Source organism: Falco biarmicus, unplaced genomic scaffold (genome assembly GCF_023638135.1).
Source record: "Falco biarmicus isolate bFalBia1 unplaced genomic scaffold, bFalBia1.pri scaffold_27, whole genome shotgun sequence".
Taxonomy (NCBI): domain Eukaryota; kingdom Metazoa; phylum Chordata; class Aves; order Falconiformes; family Falconidae; genus Falco; species Falco biarmicus.
In genome coordinates this window covers 3966065-3990747 of record NW_026611833.1, presented here as the reverse complement: position 1 = coordinate 3990747, position 24683 = coordinate 3966065, and the positions used below count along the sequence as shown (strand labels likewise).

Genomic DNA, 24683 nt, shown 5'->3' with positions numbered 1-24683 from the left:
AGCTTTGTCTCCTTCGCCTGGAGCTCTTGTAGCATCTCCTTGCCCTTTTGAGAGGGATTCTTCCTCTCTGCTTCCTTCCTGATCTCTCTGCATCTGGCAGCACATCTTACACATTCAGTGTGAAGCAGAGTTGTGAAGCAGCTTAAACACACACCCCCCCCAGCCACCAGCTTTGCTTGAGTGTAGGCATTTGAATTTGGCTGTCAGAAAGGCTGTCCTGTAAGCCTAGAATTTGACACTGGTTCTAAATTAGTGTTTTCCTGGAAATCGTAATAAAGGATACACCCAGTATCTAGCTGCAGTAATTCAGCAGTGTGTGTGCAGTATGACAATTACAAGGGCTCTGTGTCAATGGCTGGGGGAAAGCAGCCCCTGATGCAGTGTTTTGGGTTTGCTGTGCCTCTGAATGTTCTCGTTGGACAATTTCTTTGTGTTTTTGCAAGAGAAATAACATCTATTTCTACACTGTAGCAGGAGTCCCAAAGTGACCTTGAAACCTAGATGGTGAAATGGAACCACAGACCAGTTAAGACCCGCTTGATTAGTCAGTGGCACAGTTAAAACGCTGTGCTGGACAGTATGAATTCATAGGTGCAGCTCTGTTGCCTGATGTCTTATCATACACTGCTGTGGTAGGTCACGAGCTAAGGTGAAGCAATGCTGGTGGTAGTGGAAGATTTTTTTTTTCTCTAAGAAAGTATAAGCTGCTGCAGGTGGTTGGCAGTTTTCTTTCAAGCGCTGAATCTGCAGCTGGGCTCTGTGCCGATCAGGATGCTTGCTTTCTTTTGAGATTTGAGGTGAATGGTGAAAGCTTGAGGCTGTAAAAGACCCCCAAGCACTTTGGCAAGATTTGGGCAGGAGCTTAGACCTGGTTTATTTCTGTGCAAAATCCTGCATTTTAAAATGGATATAGGAATCTTTGCCCAAAGTGATGTAAACTTTGTTTTTTTCTCCATACTGTATTATCACATTGAGTAAGGTATTCCCAACACGCAAAAGAAAAGTACTGAGAGGCTTCTGGTGAACCACTGTACTGAGGGGCTTGGGCTAAGATGCAGCAAATTGGGTTGTCTTGCTTTGTCGTGTAGAGTTTTAAAACGTGGCGTCGCGTCGAGCCAGCACCTGTTTCCAGTACCTGCTTTGTCCTGTAATCTCAGCCAGATAACAGTGCGATACCTGGAGGGTACGTCTTAGCTGGTCTGACTTTCAGTATCAGCCCTTCAGTCCTCTGGAGTTTCGCCACAGTTTAAATTGGCTCCCGATCCTGATGTTTCAAGTGACCATCGCACCGCTTCTGCAATGAGGACAGTTTGGCCAGCCCCAGAGATCTAGCCACATAGCGTTTTCTAAAGAGAAAGTTTAAATGCGGTAAAAGTAAGAGGAACGCATACAGACCTAGGTACAGCAGAGCCTCTGTGTGTTGCGTGCTGTCGTTACCGATGATGCTTCACCAGCTAGTTGGGAGTTACGTGAGGCTTTGCTCACTGGTGTTTTTAACCATGCTCCGTGAAGGAAATGTGCAGAGTTTTCATGTAAAATCTAATAGGCTTTTATATGCAGGCTTCTCTGCTGGGTTTCGGACTCAGGAACTGGTACTTGTGGCTGGATCCTTCCAGAAAGGGGACGTCATCCGTGCATGTATAAAGAAAATGCCCATTGATTTTCTCTTAGCCACTGACAGAAGTGCGGGTGGAGGTCAGGCCAGACTGGCATGGCTGCCTCTTGTGAGTTCACCAGTTGAGCTGACGCCAAGGTGAGCCCAGTCTTTAAATTCCCTTGCGTGCCTCAAGGTCTGCATCATCCAATTTGTGCTCGTTAGAAGTACAGGATGAAGCTGGACGCTGCCCACCAAGTGGCAGATGCTGTTCTCTTTGCTGCACATCTGTAACGAGAGGCTCTAGAGTAATACAAACGTACTGGTCAGTAAAGGCAGCAAAATAACGCTTTCCTTTCAAACACCGGAACTGGTCAAAGGGTGTGATTTGTCTATCGCTGCCTGTGTTCTCTTTGACCCAGGGAGGCTGTATGGAGCTGATGACTTCTTGCCTGTGTTGACATATGTGCTGGCCCAGGGTGATATGCTGGAGCTGGATACTGAAACTGAACACATGGTGGAATTGCTGGATCCATCTTTGCTGCATGGAGAAGGTAATCGACTTATTTCTATTAGAACTGTGTGAAGGGCTGGGGAAGGGGGATTCTTCCTCACCTCGTTTGAGTAGAAACCCTTTTGACGGAGTCATGTAGTCGGTGATGTCGGTAGTGTAACAAGAGAACCTCTTAATTGTTTCCACCTTAGAATAAGGGAGGGCTGGTTAGCTTGCAGAGTTACAGCCCCAAGTGACCTGGGAATCTACCGACGTATATGCTGCCTTAGGAGGGAGTGTGTTGTTTTCCGCCAAGAAGGAGGAGGCGTCCTGACTTAGCAAGCAAACACAGGCTGTGCAGGTGCCAGCTGTGGTTATCCTCCTGTGCCTGAAAATGTCCCGAGAGTATGTATGGGTCTGCAGCGTTCAACTGAGTGGTGAGACCTGGAGTGGGACCCGGGTTAGGTGCTTTGTAAAAACTTCTGGGGGAGTTCTCTGCCCCTCTGGGGAAAGTGCTTTTGAGAATGTTGCCCCCCTTAATGATCCTGGTTTATGCCCGATACTTGCTTCTCACAGAGTATTTTTATGAGGCCTAGGAATATGTTTCTTAAGGCACTCTTGAACGATGGCTGAAGTCCGCTCGAGGCAAGGAAATCTCCCTCCTTTGTTTTCACGGTGGTGGTTTTAACAAAGAGGTATTCTGCCAGCCCTTGGTAGGCCCCAGAATCTATCAGTTTATGAGGAAGTTTCAAAGGTTCTTGTGACCAAGCTGAGCTGTGAGTTTTAAGTATAGGTGTATATGTCCCATTTCTGCCATCTCTTGGGTTGCTGAAATTGCTGTATCCTTTTACATGCCGATACGCATGACAGAATTGTGTCGGGTTTCCTCCGGTTCAGTACTGGTCTGTTCCCTGCTTTGTGTGCAGAGTGCATCGTTCGGGAATCCTAGGACAGAAAATACTTGAGATGTGAAGCTGGAGATCATCAACACGCTTGAAAGGCAGAAATATTTACTGGGCTGTTAAGTCGTGTCGTTTTTAATGTAGCAGAAGTCGTTCATCTATTGGCTGGCCCTGTCTGTGGCACTGGTTAAACTGTACGGTGCAGGAAAAATTGTTTAGTGCTTTGGGGTTGTGTGGTTCAAAGGTAAATGTATTGTCCAGGTTGTCTGGTGGGTCTTGCGTGTCTTCCACGTATTGACCTCGTCACAGAGCTGAAAGCGAGAGGATGCTGTCGGTAATACAGAAAGAACTACTGTGAGCATAGACTGCATCTCTGAATGACTCCACAAATAGACCGTGCTGCCTCTTGATTGAACGCTCCCACTCAAATAGTTTACTTAAAGAGCAAGAGAAATAAATGATAGCCTGTCTTTTGTTTCTCCTGGTTGCTGAGGACTGTTGCCCCTGTTGAGAGTCCTTTTCCTTTGTGACCTGCAGCTCCTTTTGTACATCGGCAACTCTGTTGTGGCTGTACTTTGTTCTCCACTCATGTAATAAAGGTGAAGTCTGGAGAGCTGTACACGCTGCCTCCCGAACTAGTTGGATGTAGTGTTGGACCTAGGTGAACAAACACAGCCTGCCTTTTAAGAACAAAAGCAAAACCTTTGGGATGCTTCCAGGTACAAATCACACACTCGGTCATTGCTTTGTTGCCGCTAAGGGAGTCACTTTTAAGTTCCTGAGCAGTGGTAGATGGTCTTTTATGTCGTTTAAACAGCTGTGTTTGTTTGATACCCGCTTGAAGCTCAGGAAGAAAACAAATGGCTGCTTGGAAACTGTTTAGAAGAAAACTCATGTTCCACCTTTGTAAAAACACTCAGGAGTAAAGGAGTGACACTGGTCCTTTAAATAACCGGCCACCCCCAGCGCTAGCGGACCCAGAGGTAGATACTATTGCACCCCTTGGTAATATGGAGCCCAGGCAACCACTGCATGCCTCTTAGCAGCTGAGAACACACCGTCCAGTATTTTGCAGGCCAGTAAGCTGTTTTTCTTTACGTATAAATATTTTGGCCATAGAATGCAGTGACTTTCGTGTATGTGTGCGTCTATTTATTAAAAAAACCCCAGAAATCGTTTGTACTTTTGACTGTGACCAGTTGGAACTGGCGTGGTGTTTGTGACCACTCTGAATTGTTCTTCCCCTGCTGTCCTTCCCAGGAGGCTATAGGTGCTTATGGAGCACTTTTGCTGATCAAGCACTTCCAGGAAGACCAGGCTGCCCAGCTGCTGAGTTCAGAAGCTAGAGATACTCTCCGGCAATGGCACAAGAGGAGGACAACTAACAGAACAATGCCTTCAGTTGATGATTTTCAGGTAGAGCTTCAGGCTGAAGAGAACCCCCCCCAGGGGATGGTTGTTGTGTTGGAAATCTCCATTTGAGAAGTATGATTCATAATGATTTCCTTGGGGCCACGAGTGGTGTGAAGCAGTGCTGAGAAGATGGCTGGTAAATTTGCCTCTGTTTCAAAGTCTTTCCACTTCATAACAGAGTGTGGTTATGATGGTATAAAGGAAACACTAAATAATGGAGCTTTCCCACTGTCCTTTGTATTTAAGTCGTGCGGAGCGAGGACAGACCAAATTGTATTTTAGATTCAGCTGCTTTGTACGCTTTGCTGTTAAAAAGAACAAACCCAGATTTCCAGTGGTATAAATCAGCACAACTCCCCAGTAGCGATTGGTGGCTTACCGTGGGTAATAGAGGGGAGACCTGGCAGAAAAGCTTGCCTACAATTCGAAAGTTTAAGCAAGGAGTAGAGTTCTATACTGTGGATGTCTTCATGTTTGTGGTTTGTTTTGTGGGTTTTTTTCTCCCCCCTCCCATTTCTTACTGCTCTTTCAGAGTAGGGCAGTAACTCCAACTGAAGAATAACAAAACAGTCGGGATTACTTTATCTTTTAAAACCAAGTCCGCATGCCTTTCATATAGGAAAAGATTGTTACATAGGTAGGCATGCTGTTGTCTGTCCAGATGCATCAGTTTGCGAACTGAAGCAAGGAGGATGTTGGAATCGAGAAGAAAGGATTTACTCCTTTGTGTCCTGTTGTTTACAGTTCATACCACAGTGCAAAGTTGCTGGAGAGGCTAACGACAACCGTCAATAAGTTATGATGTAGCTAAGAGCTTGATAAATGAAGGTACGGGGTCATCAGGAGGTAATTAAACCTTTCACTTGCGGCTCCTTCTGCTTTATCAGTGTCCGTGCAAACAGCCACGGCACATCACTGAACAGGAAGGAGCTGGGAAAAGCAGCAGTCTCCCACAATTTGCCTCTCTTAGGAAGAGGAGAGCTGACGAACAGAAATTTGAAACTGTGGCCAGTGCACAAAGCTAGTCCATCTTACTGGGATCCATTTTATATTCTGCTTACCTGTAGTTAGGTGTCACATTCAAGTAGCTTGAGTCTTTGTTCTTTCTAGCAAAATATTACACTTAATAGGAAAATTAATCACCTTTGTATTTCTGCTGGATGACTAAATGACAGGAGATTTTTTCAGCAGGATCTTGTATTCAGTTTCACCTTCTCTTCCTCAGCAACTGAACTTCAGCCAAGCTGCCTGTACAGCTGGACGCTGTGCTGCATGCTGGAAGATGCAGGGGAGCACGGGAAGAGCTGGCACCAGGTGTGTCCAGGGCTGCTCCTTTGTTGACTCTTTGAAAGAGAGCCTCAAATCAGTAAGGTCGCTCCACTTCCAGGCTAGGCTTGGCACAAATTCAAGCACTTTGCTGCCTGCCCAGAATGCCAGTTTTCCATCTCCTTTCTCCACATCTGCAGTCCTGAAACGAAGCACCTTCCCTACAAGGAATGTGTAACACAGCTTCAGCTCAACTCATCTTCCCCACATTGAACCAGGACGTGGTTGCTACATGTCTGTGGTGCTGTCTCACAGCCTTACCACCAGCTTTTGGGTCCTGGAAAGGCCTTCATCCTCCCTCCCTCAAAAGGATGGAAAAGCAAAAAATCCGGTATTTTGATGATGATGAAATACAACTTGCTGATACTGCATAAAGAATCTTGATACTTACTATATGAGTTACAGGCATTTGCACAAACTTCAGCCTCTCCTTGAAGCAATCCTGTCCATCTAGAAGCATCGAAAAACAGGTCTTCTGTGTGTTAACTACGTTCGAAATTGAAACTGTAGTGTGCTTTGCCTTATTTAGAGCTGATTTGATTTTATGTATTTATTTTATTTGTCTTCACACCGGCTAACAAAAACGGATTAGTTCTGCTCAGTCCTAATGGTTTAAAAGCTGTTGCAAAGTTCCAGTGTTTCAGTCTGCAAGCTATCAAAAGTTTATTAAAAACCCAGAGTGCTCTTTGGAACTGAAGTCATAGGAGCATTCTTCTCAGTCTTAGCTTTTAACAGCTTGTTCTTAGGAAATGTACATTTTTGCCATTGTGATTTAGCATGCTTAATTTATTCAGCGTACAAACAGAAGTACCAGCTCAGTAAATAAACAGGTCTTTCTTACTGTCATTTTTTCCATCTCCTTTCATTTTACTGCTTTTAGTTTCTAATTGCAGTTAGTTTCTTTGCAAAAAAGCACGTGATGGCAGGCTGCTTTGCTCATGTGTCCAAAAGTGTTTTGTGGTTGGGTGGTTTTTTTTCCAGTTGCTTGTTATTTTACTTTTTAAATACTTTTTGAAAGGTAGAACTGCGTTTCCTTGTAGGGCTTGTTTAGAATTCATCTATGTTATCAGTTGTGCACATGTGTGAATTTCAGCAGAGAAAAAAGATCCAGCTTTTGCCTCATGATCATACGGATTTGCTTTAATGTTGCAGAGTAAATTTTCTTTCTGCCTCCCTGTTAGATGAAATTTGGTTACATCAGGCTCAGACACCAAGTTGCCATCGGTTAACGTGATGAAAATGTCCTGCATGAAAATGGATTGCCTTTTGCATGCTGCAGCATAAAGAGTGTGAATGGTTTATCGTGCAGCAACCTGTGGATCAACACCCTTGTGTGTTGCTGGCAGAGGGCTGGGTTTTTTTCTTTTTCCTTCTGATGAACATATTGTCTGAAGCTTCTCTTCAATAGTATTGACCCAGCAGTTGCAGCATCATCTCTTGGGTGTGCTGCCTCTGATGTTTATTTTGCTTCACAGCATTTAGTTTCCTAGTAAGGCCAAACACCAAGTCCCGTTAAAACCACTGGCGTTTTCAATGGGGCTTTAAGACTGCTATCTGTTTGTTCGTAGTTGCAGGGTTAGAATGTGAGCCAAGGAAAGGAGGGTGTCAGCTTATGAATTTCTGTTATGCCTGCCACAGTCTTACCACCAACATCAAGTCACAAGGTGGCTGTAATGTACAGTAATCACTGGTGCGTGTTTCACAACTAGAACATAGCGAGGCTTGCTGTTTGTTGCTGAGCTTCCTGTTTTCAGAGGATGAGGTTTGGAGGTTTTGTTTCTGATGTCTGTTTTCTCATTCTACAGAACTGCCTTCGTGTTGCATTCCAGGAAGTTAACGGTGCATGTACAGGGAAGACCTTACTAGTAAGACCCTGTATCACTACCGCAGATGTATGTCAGCTTTGTGCTGAAAAGTTTATGGAGTGGACGATCCAGAAGAATACAGCCTGTTTCTTTTTGTTGATGACACCCGGCAGCAACTGACAGAAGGTACCTACCCTCAGAAGATTAAGACAGTTGCACAGCCGCCCGCAACCCAAGGTCTTTCGCTTTGTCTACAAGCGCATTAACAGTGATCCACATGGTGCCATTTTTCAAAACAATGATGAGTCAGCTTCTGAAAACCAGCAACTCCTTTAATTTCTGTTCCTTGTTAACTCTTGAAAACATCTTTGCTGGCTGCCTGCCTTAGGAGCTAAAACAAGTCTTAAACCATAAATACCTAGTTAAACATGCGCATTGCGTACAAAACCCCGTGTAAACCGTGCGTATGGCCAGTTACACAGAGCGTTCCACCAGCGTGTTTGAGCCAACAGCCCATGGGGCTGAATTTCTTGTACCACAGACTCTTTTGAAGCGTATTATACCGTGGCCCTTTGCAGGTCTCTTGCTGTAGCATGCAAAAGTGTATTTTCTTGCACTCACCCTATAGCCGAATGTCATTTTGATTCAAGTATATGTATGCTAAGACAAGTGTTTCAGTAAACCGGCTGGTATGAGCTCGGTTTCACCAGCATGAGTTTGACAAGACTGTCCGATGCAGCGGATCAATTAACTCCTCATTACTTGGATGATTGCATCCTTTCCTAACTTTTTTAATTACAGAGATTCGCCATGTTTTTACGTGTGTGTGTGTGTATATCTGTATTTGTTCCTTCCAGTTCTTTTTATTCCCCTTCTTTTGGGGGGTTTGGGAAGGTGGGCACAGAATGGAAGTCTTTGTGGGGACCCAGGAAATGAAGTGTTTAACGGTAAAGCTTAAAGCATTTGCTGTAGGGAAGGTTTCTCTGTACCCACCGCATCAGCTGCTCATTTAGCAGTGCCTGATGTTTATAAGAGTGCCCTGTGGAAGTCTGCATGTTCATGAATGAGCTAACAGTAGCTTGGCTCTGTGTAGAAAGGAGAGGAACTATGAAGCACATATACCCATCCCTGCTTTTATTTTTTATTTTTCCTTCAACGTCCAGTGTTTCCAGGGCCTTTGCTTTCTCTTGCCACATTGGCAAAGCTTCCCAAGCTCTATTGCCCCATAGTCACGAAAGGTCTTCAGTAATTGCTGGGATGGTGAGTGGGTTTTGGGCTTCTAGCCCTCCATTCCTTCGGTCGTGAATTCCACTCAGTTAAAGACTCAAGAGAATTGCTTAAAACTTACATTTGGCAGTCACGCCTCAAACAATGAATTTGTGGAGATCCATTTATTTATTTACACTAACGAAGAAAAAACTGTAATACTGCATCAAAATGAAACTTAGTGGCTGCTGAATCACTGAGTAATAGCGTAGAGTCGCTGCTTAAGCCTTTACCACAATCCTTGCAATGTTTGTTTGTAGACTGCTTGGTTTTTTGTAAAGTCGTGTGGCTGCGTGTGGTGCATTATTCCCAAGGTGCTCCTTACTGCTCTGATGCTCTGTATGTTCGCAGTACCGGGTAAGGCGGAAGGCTCTGTGGCTGGGGAAGAGTGGCTTGGACGTGTTGCTGCGCTCTCTGTTGCACCAGAATTTCAACGGCTGGGTTTGGCTGCTAAATTGATGGAACTACTGGGAGAAATTTCAGGAAAGTGAGTACCATGCTTATCTTTAATCTTCTAAAAGTAACCTCTCAACTGACATGGCTTAGGTATTTGACTTGCATGGAAGAGACCCAGAATCTTGCTTTAAGTAGTGTTCTGACTCGCTGAGGATTCCCTGTAATTAGAGAACAAGACTAAAAATACCGTGTGGCGGCGTAAGATCTCAGGGTTTCTATGAAAGCTAACTTTCCAGAATGAGTAGGGTGTAGCCTGAATTCCAATAGAGATACTGTATAAAAAAAGGTCCTTGTCTTGACAGCGAGAGAGTTTCGTGGAGGGTCAACACTTTCCCGTAGGGTCTCCAGCGTGCTTGTTCAGTGATCGTGAGCTTTTTGCAGTTCCTGCAGGCAGCCTTGGAACCAATTCTGTATGGCAGACAGTACCTTAGCTTGCTTTTTGTCATGCTTGGCTGCTTGTACTTGCTGAAAATTTAATTGAGCATCAAATGAACCCACAGGGAAATGTCCTGAACTCATGGTGGTAGGGCAACCCCATTGTAATCGGTAAAATGGGAAAATTGCACATTTTGAGGAATCTGCCTTGTGAGGAGAAGGGCTGCCTTGTGTTAGGTGACTGAACCTTGTGACCTGTTCTGCCACTGCCCCCTGCCACACACATTGAAGGAGGCAGTCCCTAAGCCAATGCAATTGAAAACGTGGAGTTTTAGGTTTGTTTGTTTGTTTGTTTTTTATGAAAGATTTCTTACGTGTATATGAGACCTGTGTGAGTGCTTAGCTTGCCCTGTTCTTTCTGTTCATAATTTTGAACCCACGGGCTGGTATAAAAGAATGGTGATGTGACAAAAATAGAATAAAATCTGAATTTAGACCGGATTTGTCCCTTGGGAAAGGAGTGCACCTGTTACTGCCATGTGAAAGGTGTTTGATTAGCATATGACATCGTCAGACCTGCTCTTGGTCGGATTACAAGTTATGGGCTATTTAGCAATACATGCACCTGCTATTCCTTACTGTGGTTTTTCTTTGGTTTTATGTTTCCAAAGAAAGGGTGGATTTTTCGTCGATCTCTTTGTGAGCGTATCAAATCGGGTTGCAGTAAATATGTCTAAGCAGCTCGGCTCCCGTGTGTACCGGACAGTATCGGAGCGCTACTCTGCTAGCAGTGGAGAGCCAGATGAAGATGCTTACGGTAAGTGGTTGTTGTGCCTTAAGTTGAACGGAAAGGTTCTTGTGTTGGGGGTTCCTGGGCCTGTACAAGTTCAGATAGTCGTTGATGAATGGGATCCTGTATACTGCTTTAGATAGCTTTTCCTGCTGAAGAGGACATCAGTTATGAGACTTGATTGCAGGAAGCGGAATGAAGCTGCGTCAGGGGAAGTTCAGGGTGGACGTTAGGAAAATCTTATCCACTGAAAGGGCGTTCAGTCAGGGCACCAAACCTGTCAGGAGCTTAGGGAGCATCTGGATGGTGCTTTCAGTCATACGGTTTAGTTTCAGGTAGTCCCGCAAGGAGCATGGAGTTGGACTTGATGATCCTTATGGGTCACTTGCAACTCAAGATATTCTAGGATTCTAGGAAATCTTCTTGAAAAATGATCTTAATGTAATAGAGAAGTCACTTAATGTGGCTTTGTGCAATGACTGTCTTTTATAATAGCATTGTTTTCTTTTGCCATAGATACGAGGAAAGCTCTTTGCAGAGATACAGAGAAGAAATGAATTATACCTCTGCCTCATCCTGTGAGACCAGAAGACAATGAGTAACTGTAAACTGTGATTCTCAGACAACCTAGTGTCAGTTTCCTTCTCCCCAAAGCCCCCAAGAACTCTACAGATGAGAAATATTAGGCTCAATGTTTTTCCCCGTGAAATACCAAAAAGCAACATTGAGAAGCTTCCCAACGCTGCTTCTGTCGGTATTGGCTGCATATTCGTGCTCTTACCCTACTGTTCTTCCTTTCGAACCGTGGCACTCTGGAGACTATTAAAATGGAATTGCTTCCTGTATGGTGGTGTCATGGTTTTCCTTCTCGGCCACAAAACAGTCCCCTCACTTTGTCACTCTCACGGAGCCCTGCTCCGAAACTGAAAACGCCTGGCCGCTGCTCCCACACAGAAGGTGCCAGGAAGGAGTTCTGTTGCTGGCTCTCGCCTTCCCTTTGCAGCCATATAACTGCTGCGACAAAACCTGGGCTCCGTTCTTTCTGAGCCACAAAACCAGAAATTGGGTACATCACAATACACTCTCCAGAACTCAGAGGTCTCTGTTTCTCTGTGCCTTTTACTTCCCTCATTCCCTAATTTAATTCTTGGATCCATCTGTCCCTTCACAGTCTGTCTGGATGTCACGGATGCTGTTACTTGGAGGCATTGACCAGGCACTTAGTTCCAACACAGGTTTCTGTCACTGTCTTCCCTGGAATTTCTTGGAGAAGAGTGCAGAGGAGTGAAGGCAGAAGGTTGATGAGCATTGATAACATGCAGCTGTGACCTTGCCTCCAAGGCAGTGGGTTGAGGGACGTGGATGATGAGCAGCTGTAGCTCGTTCCCGTGAAGTAGTTAAATAGCCCTGAGGAGTGTGGGAGAGGGGGTTGGATGGAGGGGGAGTGGTCTGACCTGACCTGACCTGACCTGACCTGACCTCTGGAGGAAGGAGAAACAGCACAGACAGCAGAATCTGACTGAGGGTAAAAGCCTTGTTGCAGCCTGATAGCTTGCTTGTGCTGCAGCAGCGGCTGCCCTGTGTGAGGCTGCCTGAGTTGGGCTCCAGCTACCGCAACTGGCGCCCAGCGTAGCTGGGACAAGCGGGAGAACCTGCGACCCTTAACAGACATGGTGAGAGGCGAGCCGTTGCAGCTAATCGATACGGGTGTGTTGCGATATTTGTTGTCTGTCTTAACTCGGATCGCAACTGAAGAGGACGTGTATTACTTGTGCTCGTAACAATCTCCAGGCAGGGTGTCTTCTTTTATTACAGTCCCGGGCATGCAGGCTTTTGCTGCTATTCTGGTTTTGCTGTTCTCCTTAAGTGCCCAGTGAGGTTTGCTCTAGTATCAGCCATGGCAGTTAATGTTCTCTCGCTCACCTGTTGTGTTTTTAGCACCGGTTTCTGTGGGCGCAAGGGGTCCATTTCAGATCTTTGAGTCACCGCGTCGTGCCCTTGGGGCTTTTCCATTGGCGAACTGCTGCTGTAATTCCCTAAGGGGCTTCCTAGGTCAGGAGGTAGCGGATGGGAGCAGGTTGCCGCCCTGGGTCAGTGGTGAGTGCTGGCATGTATCATCTGACCTAGAGCTGATGTCTGTCACCACTTTAGCTCTGGAATGACTCTGAGACCCAGGGAACTCTGGTTCCCTTAAGCTGCAACCTTGGAGCTTTTCCAAGCAGTGGATGAAATTCCTGTCACAGGCTCTAAGGCACCTTAAGGAGAAGGGGGCACAGTCTGAGTTTTCCCCCATGTAGGCGCCAGGGAGGTACAGTTCTGAGCTTAGTGCTGGCCGCTACTGGGAGACGCTTTCAAGTGATCTGAGTGCAGCTCTGGCTACCCAAAGCTGGACAGGGTTGGCAAATGGTGATGTAGAGTTTTGGTGGTAAACTTGACCAGCCTGTCTTAACGAGCAGGCATGTTCTGTGTTCGCAAGCACCGTTTGGTCCCGCCTGGGCATCCCGAAAGTTTGAAGGGCCGCGGTCACATCTTCCCTGGGTCACACACAATGAACGGTTGCCTGTGCAGAGTTGCTTTTTAAGGAGCAGGCTGTGGTTCTATTTTCTCTGTTTGGCTTTGCATTTGGGAAATAATGTAACAGCTACAGCTCAACTGAAGGAGCACGATACCTGACGTGGCAGAGAAGGAGGTGCGTTTTACTAATTTTTTGGTGTGCGTCAGTTTGACCCCAAAATGACATTGTGTCAAAGCTTGTGGCCAGGTTCCGCTGTAGATGTTGACTTGGGGTATGAATGGCTCCAGGTGTGCTTTAGGAGAGCTCTGTTGGTGTAGGTGTGCTGAGCAACTGCTCTGCTGTGTGTGCAGCTGTTCTGGTTTGGCTTCCTGGTGCGAGCACGCAAAAGAAAACTCGCAAGTGTGGTCAGCCTTGCCGTAAAATCAGAACGCTTTCTGCTGCTGCCTGGATATCCGAGAGCCTCCTGAACGTTTCAGGCAGGCAAGAGATGTGCTCCAGTACATCTGAGAGTCCACAGCTCTGCAGTTCCCTAGAGGGGCACTCACTACAGGTAAGGCTGTAAGATGGCAGAGCTCTCTGCAAGTGACACTGACGGAGTTTCTTTGGGTATATATTTGGATACATGTGCGAGCTGAAAAGCTATTGTTTGCTTTCCTGCTCAGTAAGCACAGGTCACTTGGGTGGTCATGGACACTTGTCATTTACTGAGGAAGTTTCCACCCGTTGCATGAAAAGGGAAACGGTTCAGAGGCACTGTTTGGGGGTTTTTTGTTTGTTGTAAAACCTGGAGGTTTAGCATTTTGTTCTGTGGTGTCGGTTAAAGAAAAAGTATTTTCACAGCCAGCGTGAGTCTAGGTACCGACTATCTCAAAGAACTCCAGTTACACGATAAACCTGCTTTTTTGTAAATTAAGTCTAGCATTTTAATTTCAAAGGGAACTATGGGAACTCCTGTCCGCATGGTGACCTAGCATAAGCAATGATGGAAAGGTGCATCAGATGTGACCTCCGTGTCAGCTCAGTTGTGCCTCAGACAGACCGCGTTTGGCACTCCGTGGCATGCTGCGCAGCTCCAGAAATTCATGCCAGGGAAAAAATGGGCAAAAATAATAGTCATGTAGACACATGAGTTAGGAAGAAATGCTATAAATTAGGTATTTCTGTTGACTGAGGCAGTTGATCTTGCTTGTGGATCTTTGGGGTGTGAACTTGATGCTGAACGACTCGTTTTTCATTTGACATGCCGGAATTATTTTAAAAGAGATAGAAGAGAAGCTTATGAAATAGAATAGGTTATTGAGTCTTCCTAAAATGCTCACAAGGATTATGTATAAAGCCAAAGTGAAGGATGATGTAATAAAATTCTGTGCTTTACAAGTAAATGCAGTACACTTAACTAGGACCCTGCACGGAGATCAGGTTTATTTCTGTTTTTAAAATCCAAAAGAAGTTTAGGAAGTCTTAGAGGTTGGTATTGTGGGAAATAAATGGCTCTTCCACAAAAAATTCCACGTCAGCAAGGCTCTTTGAACAATTCTTTTTGAAATCGGTTCTAACTACAGCCAGTTAGCAGTTTAATGTTGAAATGTATACTTGCTCTCCTATAAAGCAGTATTTCGTTTGCATTTCAGTGCTGTGAGTCTTGACAAATTTGGGAAGAGCCCGAGGGAAATTTTTCATCCTGAGATACAGAAGGTAGGAGGCGACTTCTTTTTTTTTGTTTGGTTGTGGCTTTTTATTCTTTTCTGGAAAAATAAGTCGTTAGGTGTAAATGCTAGTGGTTTGTTCCTTTCGGTAGCAGGATAGTAATGAGGAGTAGGGTTACAGTTACAAAATAAGCTGTCTTTATCGGTTGAACTGGCTACTTTGAAATTAAACAAATATACGAGTATGTTCCAGGGGGTTTTGTGCTGTCTTCAGTACCAGTGTGCTAAAGATACTGATTTGTTTACAGGATTTATTTGCTCTTGAAGAGCAAGAGGTAAATGAGGTAAATGTAAACTTTTCACTCCTAGCACTTACTTAGTGACTTATAACAACTTCGGTATCGATTGCTTATTGCAGTAAAAAAATGTGGTATTTCTGTGCAAATATGAGATCGAAAATCATTTAAAGCACCGGCATAATATATCCTATTAATAGATGAGCAACTTAGTGCTATCATAAAATTCATAATCTGTGATCAAAAGTAAATTATTAGGTATCTGCTACTTGAGCATGCAATAGAGCTGGTATGAAGTGTATATTCCCGTGTGTAGGGCGTATACAAAAGATGTATAAAAAAGTCCTTAGAGGAAACATTGTTTTAGGTCTTTTGTTTGATTGTCTGTTTATCCTGTACTATTTGGTTTTATTTCTCAGGGACCTGTGAATTTTAAATTTGGAGTCCTTTATGCTAAGGGTGGGCAGCTTACAGATGATGAAATGTTCAGCGATGGTGAGTTTTTCACCTTTTTCTTGGCTGACGGTTGCATCAAATATTGAGCTTCACTGTGAGTACAAACAGTCACAGTCGTGACCCTCTTAGAATTCATCTTAGGAGCCTTGAAGATTTGTATATAAATCAAATTGTTATACTGGATAAACTGTTTCTTTTTCTCTAGTGTGCGTTCCCACAATTAAGTGGTGTCGAGCTGAAGGGGACTACAATGGAATGGGGATGGAGCCGTTTGGACCGAGTCTTGAAGATCTCTTCAGTTTTTGTTCAAGGAAATTTAGTCTCGAGACAGTCCTATTACTCGCTGACCAAATGGTAGGAACCTGCTTTGTTGATCTTGACGGTGCAGTATGTTGGGATATTCAGTTTCCTTGAGAGGTCAGAACCAAATACGTTGTTTCTGTAATTTAGAGGTGAATAGGCCTGTTATCATGAAAGAAAAGACTCAACATTGGTTTTGTTTCTCTTAAATACAAAGTGCCCCATCTAAAGTGATTACAAAGTTTTAATTGATTTCTAAAAAGCAGACTTGCGCTGTTTGCAAACCGTCTGTTGCACTGCTCAAAGACAAAAGAAATTCGCCCGAGAAAGTTTTTGGAAACAAATGTAAAATAGACACGGGGAAAGAGCTGGAGAGGTTTATGTGTTGTCTGTCGAATTATGTTCTCTTTAATGCCCTTACATTTTACAATAAAAAGTTTCATTACCTCTTTTATCGTTAAGACAATGTTGCTAGTGTTTTTATACGGAAAAAAGTGTATGCCTAGTCTCTCTCGAGTGATTTATGGTTTGTTGGGGTTTTTTTTTCCTCTTTATCTAGATTAGTTGAATTGAATACGTTCACTCTGAGAACTTCATCCACTGAGATGTGAAGCCAGACAACTTCTTAATGGGCCTTGGGAAGAAAGGCAATCTTGTCTACATAATAGACTCTGGGTTAGCAAAGAAGTAGCGAGACTCTCAAACTCACCAACATATCCCATATCGTGAAAATAAAAACTTAGCAGGAACCGCCTGTTATGCATCCATCAACACGCATCTTGGAATCAGCGAGCTGGAGAAAGCAATAAATAAACTTTGAAAGTGTCGATGCACTTAATTTTAGCACAAGTAGATGTTGCTTTAATGAGGCATAGAGTATGATCCTTATTTATGGCACTTAACAGCGCAGTGTGCTTGGCCTCTTATCTCTTGATTGGGTGGGAATTGGTCCGACTGTAATTCTCAGGAATTAGCACCTTTTTTTTTAATAATTGCAAGGGTGATAGGCTTTTTCTTGTACTGTTTATCGTGGGCATAGTAACTCAGCTATCCCTTGTTTTTCAAAGGTTTTTTATGACGGTCTTGTTGCACAGTCTTTTGTTTTTCCAGTACTCCTAATGAGTCCACTTTTTTATACTGTTGTAGAGCAATCTCACGGAGATGACTTGGAGTCCTTGGGCTATGTACTGATGTATTTTAACCTGGGCTCCCTCCCCTGGCAGGGACTGAAAGCAGCAACTGCGACAAGCGAGGGGAAGCACGCGGCCGACTCAATATGAGTGATAAAGCAAGCTTGGATTTATTACGGTGCGATTATGTCTTATATACAGTTCCAGTTAATTATGCCTACTAGTCATCTGCTGATTGGCTAAGCTCTAAAGGGTTACATTTTCATACGTCCTCCTACTTGGGGTTTCTGCGGATAGCTAGCTACATATTTTTTTTTCCTCTCTTGTCTACGCGAATTCCTCAAAGTTATTTACAACATTAGGCACAAGGTCAGTGTTTTTCTCAGCTTCCTTATCAGCATGCCTCAGCATAGCTGCAAGGCCTGCTTCAGCTAACTTACGCTAACTTTGTTTCACAAAGATCTTTAAGGGAGTCATGGCCATGATCACACAGCCATTCTGGAACAACAGACTACCACAGCACAGCCCTTTCCCTTACCTCCTCCCACCCTTGGGGTCTGCAGCTCAGAAACGATCCCTTCCCCTCACGTGCCCTGCAGCTCAGGAGTCCTCATCTGAAATTTCAGGGGCAGAACTTATGAACGGGACTTCATCAGTCCAGCTGCCTGGGCATGCTGGACTGGCAGAAAGGCATCAGTCCAGTTTCCAGGGCCTTGGTGCAGTTTGGTCCCTCACAGCACAAGGGTTGTATCGACATGATGAACATCCGACATTAGGGGCAAACTCCATCTGCTCCTCTTCAGGGTGAGTTTAAAATGGTTCTCAAAGTCAATAGGAGTCATGCATGCACATCTGAGGGTCTTCACTAATCCATCTGCTAATTAAATAATAATTAAAAGCCATGCTGTCCACATGCACTGCAATCATTACTTTTCATAATTAGCTAAACGTGTAAGTCAGAACCACTGCTTCAATTATTTTTTGTCCGCTGCCTCAGCCATCGCTTGCTTTGATTGCCTAGGCTCTTCACCAAGATAGAAAATTGGTTTAGCTGGCATTTAATGGGTCTGTGCTAAGTACCACTACATGCTGTGAACTCCTTGATGCCTATTTAATGACTCTTGCCTATTAAAAGCATTTTCAATTGAGAAAAAGAGATGATTCCAGGATGACGTTCAGCAGTGGTCTGGAGCAGCAATTGAACAAATCCAACGAAACCCAAAGAAAATGGTCATGCCGCCTGAAGGTTGCTACAGCAGGTGCTTACAATTAGAAAGCACTCAAAGAAACCCTGGGTGTGGGCCAACACTGTTTACTACATATTGACACGCTCTTTCTTCAGCTAAACACGTCTGTTGGACCACTTGCATTGGTGGTTTCCCCAGCTTTGGAGAGAGAACAGAAACAGTGTGAGCAAGGCAAGAGAGCCACGGGCACAGGGAGGCTCCCACCTGTGTGCAAAACACTGGCCCTTGGGCTGCTTTTAAGACTCAGCCCAGTCCTCACTGCCTGGAGCACGTTTTCCAACAGAATTCAACTCCAGTTCAGATAAAAGCCTATGTTTTGGGCATTATTTTGATGTGGTGTAAGGAGAGAGAGGCACACACACTAAAATTAGGCTATGGCTGGTTATCAGCCCAAAGAGGCTCCCTAGCACCAAAGTAGGGTTGGGTCCTCTGCTAAGCTGAGCAGAACTGCCAGTTGGACAACTCGAGCTCAAACTTCTCTGGAATAAGGCCCCACCTTTTTCCTGAATGAGTATTATTCCCTTGCCAAACTGCAGTTCTGCTCAGACCTCAACATTCTGCCTGCAGGCTTCTCGGGAACAAACGTAAGTATTACTTTTATAATGGGGAAAGTTTCTTTTTTCATGCTGCCCTAACTCAAAGCCAGCCAATGCAATTTTGCTCAAGCTTTCAAACAATAATGCCGTCTCAGAAAATGTCTACAGATTGTATTTTTGAATGACTCCAAAACCTGGAAGCCTGTGTCTACGTTGCAGGAGAACAGACTGCCCAGTTACACGATTGCTTGAATACTCCCAGATCATCCCATCACATGTAGGCTCTCAGCTTCAGCATTGAATTTAAAAGTGCAGCAGCTTTAGGCATCCCTGGAGGCCACAGTACAGGCAGGTACCTCAAGCAGAAATTCAGATCTTTGGTGCTGAAAACGGTCTCCTGGAAGTGCTCACCTGCCTCCATTCCCTAAAAATGGAGCCTAAAGCAACCATACTCCTAATGCAGGTACCACACCTAAGTGGCTAATGGGTAACTGTTGGGCTCACGCTGACTGTGCAGCTCACCACCCGGGGAAGCCGGGGGTCTCTTTGCCTGGGAGGGGTCCGTGTTACATGGCTCCCAGCAGCGAGCGGCAAGATACAGGTGTCTGGCACTGCAGTGAATGATGATGTGCACATATATATCTCCAGGGTGACCAGGCAAGGCCAGAAGAAACTGACGCTCAGGCTGAACACAGGTAAACGAGCCCAGCGGTGGATCTGGAAAAAATCTACACCTAATCCTGCCCAAGCCGGAAGGTGCTTAAATTCCATAAGTATATCCTTTTTCACCTGCAAGAGCGCCGGGCATTCAGAGGAGTCTCACTGCAAACCCCCAGCCGGCCTGGTGGTGCAGGGGAGCTGGAAACACGAGGCACAGCTACGCCCGGCAGGACTTGGAGAGGACTCTGTTAAATAAAGTCCCCTGAGGTGTTCAGTTCAGTAGGCATTCTCAGGACAGATCTAACATGCACCAGCTGGATGAGAGTCATCTGAAAGCTCAGCTGCAGCAGCCGTTCTCACTGAAAACGTATCCAGAGGAGACACAGGAGGTATGCCCAAGCTTCCAGAATTCCTTCAGCAAGTTGTGAATGAGGCATGAGATGAAAAATCTCTCCCCAGCGGACAACACACAGACAAAGCTCAGCATACACTGCCCTTCCCTTTTTTGTTTGCCTCTGCTTTAATCAAGGACACTCCACAGTCAGCTTGAATGAAAAAAAAAAAAAAAAAAAACAAAAGGAAAAAAAAAAACCCTTTACAAATGCCCATCAAGCCCAAAAGTGTCAAGACTATAGAAAAATGGATGGGGAAAACCCCTTGAGAAGGTATTTAAAATATTCAGTACATATTAAAAATTTCCCTTTTTTTAAGTTCACTGAAGCTCCCCCTAGCAAGATCAGCTCCTGCTTAGGGAAAAGTGTGAACTGTGGTTATTTGTTCAAAGGTAACCTTTCCCACTAATATATAAAAAAAAATAACTGAACCAAGTATTTCAGAAGTTGTAAAGACTGTTTGAATCTGTGCTTTGGGTTTTGTTGGTTTTTTCATCCTAGTTAACACTGAAAGTTTACTCTTGCCTCTTCCAGAAGTAGCCAAACAGGCAATCAGGGATACTCTCCAGACCTTGGGTCCCACTGCTGGTGGCTGTCTGCCTGTTTTACAAAGTACTTGGAACACCAGGTTAACCCGGGACGGTACAAAATACATGGGCATCAGGTGAACCAGGTCTGGACCTCAGAGCCCAGCTAGATTTCCCAGATCAGTAAATGGCTTTTGAAACAAGCACTACCTACAAGTCCTTCAGGGTTGTCTTAAAATTTACTCATTTTGTCTCAGGTTTAGTGAATAAATAAGCTTCTCTAATTAGTGGCAACATTTCCTTTAATGTTCTCTATACCTGCTGAATGTAATCTCCTGAATGCCGAGATAATGTTATTCTAACGTCTTCAGGAACTGCCACCTCTGTAACAGGGACACTGACTGATCTGTGGTGAACAGCAGGAGTAGGTAAGCACTGTGAGAAAGCAAATCTCTTCCTTCATCCAACACCTTTGGTTGACTAAATGCATGGATTGTTTTTGCATTTGGTCACAAGTATCAAGATCTCAGTTATACTTTCCATTCCAGCTGTAGCAGTCAGGGACTTGTACTTCTAAGTTTGTGCATTCGCTTTACTCCTAAAAACACCCTGAAACCCCTCCATGAGAAATACTTCAGCCACAATTCTTCCTCTTCCAAGTTCCTGAACCTTGATTTTCAAATACATGGCATCAAATTACGATTCCCTCATCATCATAACTGTTGCAAAGAAATTACATGCTTTTCTCCCAAGAACAAAGTTTCAACAACTGTGGAATAAATCTGGACAAGTGGCTGGTGTAAAGGCAAAGTATCTTTCCAATGGTAGAAAATACTCATCGCGCTTACCTGCCTGAAAAAGTGCTGTGTTGTTATAGCAAAGACATCAAAGCCACAGCTGGCCCTTTTAAGGTCACCTTGAATATTGCTTAATTTCTGGGACTGCTCATCACACTCTTCCTTCAGTCTCTGAATGAACTGCTTTTCAGCATCTCGACTCTCTCCCGGTTTGGGGCAGAATCCCCTCTTTGGGGTGGTTGGCCTTTGCTTGGGATATCCTGCAAAGGAGAGAAGAAAAGACCATCAGGGTCCCTTTATATGTATGGATATGACCTTCCTGTGTTTCTAAGGCCCTTGGGACTCAGCCCTATAAAAGAAAAAAAGGTCTGTAGCATTCACACAGATCTGTAATGACTTTCAAAAAAAGCAAGAGCACAGCGCAATATGTTTCTGTAGGGGCCAAAGCTCAAACCTTTGTAACAGTCATCTCACCGCAGGCTCTGAGCCTGAAGGTCTGCTATGAGCCAGGGAGAGCTCTCCTGGGAACGTCTTACTGAGAACTGAGGTTGTTAGAGGAAGGTTCCCTCTCGCCTATGTTAGACATCGACAACAACAGAGGTCTGCATCTTGATGCGTGATGCTGGACTCCCTTGGATAACAGTGAGAGAAATGGGCAGTCCAGACTGAGATTCAGCTTATCCTGTTGTGGATGTGGGAAACAATAGGATGATGTCTACACTCTACACATGATTTCTTTGGCCACCTCAACCCCAAGTCTGGTGACTTGACAGAGGTCCCAGATGGCCTTTGTAGATTTCCTTTTGCCTCCAAATAGGACAATGTGGGACTGGAGTTGTCCTTCCCTGAATGCAAACACAGCATGGGTTGCTTGCTATTGGGATTCACGACTTCTTTTTCTCAGCAATACTGCAGTCTACCTTGCCAGTCCCCCTTGCTCTGCCCTTTGTAACACTTCTAAAGTTGCAGCACAAAACAGATCTGTACAGAAATGCCCCCAGGTGCCACATGGTGATGACCGTTACACCACTGGCCCTGCATGGCTGCTCTCTCTGCACCGTCGGTCACAGCAGCAGCGCTGTACGGTTTGCCCGCAGAAATGGGCCCCGACCGACTCTGGCTCCTCTGACGTGCTCCAGGTTGGCTTGAAGCAAGTCTGATCCTGTATAAAGATGTGGAACCACTGGTGTAGCTTGTGTTCAGGATATCAGCTCAAACACGGTGTCATATTCACGTGAATGGCTCAGGAACTAAAGCTCGCTCATGATAAGTCACTTTGGGGAAGTGAGGCTTTTATCCTAGTTTAAGTTCATATCCTGCCTGGGTCAGCTACTCATTTCTCTGGAGATACTCAGGAGGATGAAGCAAGAAAGGGCAGTGTTCTGGTAGTGTCAGGTTGCTCAAGCCACTGCTTGGACCATCTGTTTTGTCTTTATCTTCTTACCTTCCTGAGAACTGTCTGCAAACATCAGGCTGGGGCAACACCTTTGATTTAATGGTTCTTGTTGCTACCCTTGTGTCTCCTCAGTTGTTGCTTTCTAGCTCATTCCTGAATACTGGCCAGGAATTTCTGGTTCACTTCCTGAGCTCCTCCCACTAGTATCAAGCGTTTAGCCGAGGAGCTCGAGTCAGTAAGAAAGAGGCAGAAAACAGCCAGACACCTTGTTCCCATGCGTTACTAGAAATGGAGGACATTGGTCTGGATAGATGAAAAACGAACACTGCTGTGCTGGCAGCAAGGGTTGGGTATGGAAGAAACTGGGAAAAAAGAAAAGGAAAAAAAAGAGTATCTTGTGGTCTTACAGTCTTGTAGCACGCAGTTCCTGCAAAACAACACAGGAACAATGTCTCCAACTAGTTGTCAGCAATGAAGGTAACAGGGGACAGTCTTCCACTGTGGATGCTACCTACCCCTTTCCCAAAAACCAGAAGAATCTTTCCACAGAGATGCATCTAATGGTATGAGTTAGAACCAATTTACAAAGCCGAGCATTGTTCCAGAGGTAATTTTGTTGCGGCGAATGAAGAGACGGGACGCAGCTTGATGCAAGCAAGTTGTCCATTTATTAGTGATTTTCTTACAATTATATATGTTTCTACCTTCTACATATTACACACTGATTGGTTAAATCTTAAGCGTAAAAAACACTGATTGGTTGATATTTAAGGCCCACCGTTAGAACAATAGGAACTTAGTAGTTTATCTTGACCTAGCAATAATTTCTATTCCAAGGTTAGGGAGTTTCTTTCTACGCGGCTTTCTTGATTACATATTGGCGCCATCCGTTCCCTTATCTGGCTACTTGTTTCTCTGTCCGTCTGGTTGCCTCCTCAACTGTGACGGCTCAGGGGCCTGCAGTTAGCTTGCTCCTTTGCTCCCAGGGCTTGTGCCCTACAAGTTCTAACAAGTCTCTATTCATCAGGCTATCAGTACTTGGACTCTTGTCCTTGAGGCCTTGTCCTACACTTCACCGACGGCGCAGACGAGGGGATGGAGCGCGCCCTCCGTCAGTTGGCAGAGGACACCAAGCTGGGCAGGAGCGTCGATCTGCCGGGGGGGCAGGGGGCTCTGCAGGGGGCTGGGCAGGCCAGGCCGAGGGGCTGAGGCCACTTGGATGGGGTTCAACAGGGCTCTGTGCCGGGCCCTGCCCTGGGTCACACCAGCCCCAGGCAGCTGCAGGCGGGGGGCAGGGGCTGGGTTGCTGCTGGTGGGAAAGGGCCTGGAGGGGTGGTCAGTGGCCGGCTGGGCACGAGCCCCCAGTGTGCCCAGGTGGCCAAGACGGCCAGCAGCAGCCTGGCCTGTATCAGAAACAGTGTGGCCAGCAGGACCAGGGCAGTGACCGTCCTCCTATACCCGGCACTGGTGGGGCCGCACCTGGAATGCCACGTTCAGCTTGCGGCCCCTCACTGCAAGAGAGACACCGAGGGGCTGGAGCGTGTCCGGAGACAAGTAGGGGGCTGGGGAAGGGGCTGGGGCACAAGGCTGATGGGGAGCATCTGAGGGCACTGGGGGGGTTGAGGCTGGGAGGGTGCTCAGGGGGGACCTTCTCACTCCCTACAGCTGCCTGACAGAGGCTGTAGGCAGGGGGGGTTGCTCTTTTCTCCCAGGTAACAAGCAACAGGACAAGAGCAAATGGCCTCAAGCTGCACTAGGGGAAGTTTAGATTGGATATTCGGAGACATTTCTTCACTGAAAGGCTGCCCAAGCATTGGAACGGGCTGCCCAGGGAGGTGGTAGAATCACCATCCCTGGAGGCGTTTAGAAAACACATAGATGCTGCGCTTAAGCGACATGGTTAGTGGTGCGCTTGGCAGTGCTGGCTTAATGGCTGGGCTTGATGATCTCAAAGGTCTTTTCCAACCTACATGATTCCATGATTCTAAACAGACAATATAGACAATAAGAAGCATCAGCCCCATATTGACCTAACTGAAAAAGAGAATGATAATAAAATCAAATACATTGTTAAAATCATAGACAAAATCTGTACCAGTCAGGAACAGGACACAGATCTCCTTAGACTGTAGTTAACTGGCATAAAGACTGTGAGACAACCGCACGAACTGCAGGGTCCCTGCTTGAAAACGGCTTCCCCAGAAATTTACAGTGTACCTATAGCTTTATTGTTTATTGTGATAACATAGTGTATTTTCACAGAGGTGTCTGGTTTTGCACTTTCTTAAGAAAGTCTCCAAACTATTTCGACTAATTTTGTTTTTCTAATCACCCTTTGTTACGGCCTGTAAACAGATCCCTAGCT

The 24683-nt window shown here is 45.3% G+C and overlaps 1 non-coding gene and 1 pseudogene across 1 annotated transcript; both read left to right on the top strand.

Annotated features, from left to right (window-relative positions):
- The first annotated feature begins 1119 nt into the window (after nucleotides 1-1119).
- On the top strand, nucleotides 1120-11188 carry LOC130143343 (N-alpha-acetyltransferase 20-like; annotated as a pseudogene).
- A 1321-nt stretch (nucleotides 11189-12509) lies between these two features.
- LOC130143432 (small nucleolar RNA SNORD45) lies at nucleotides 12510-12594 on the top strand. The gene has a single exon (XR_008819737.1). It is a non-coding gene; the product is annotated as a small nucleolar RNA SNORD45 (small nucleolar RNA).
- Nucleotides 12595-24683: the final 12089 nt, after the last annotated feature.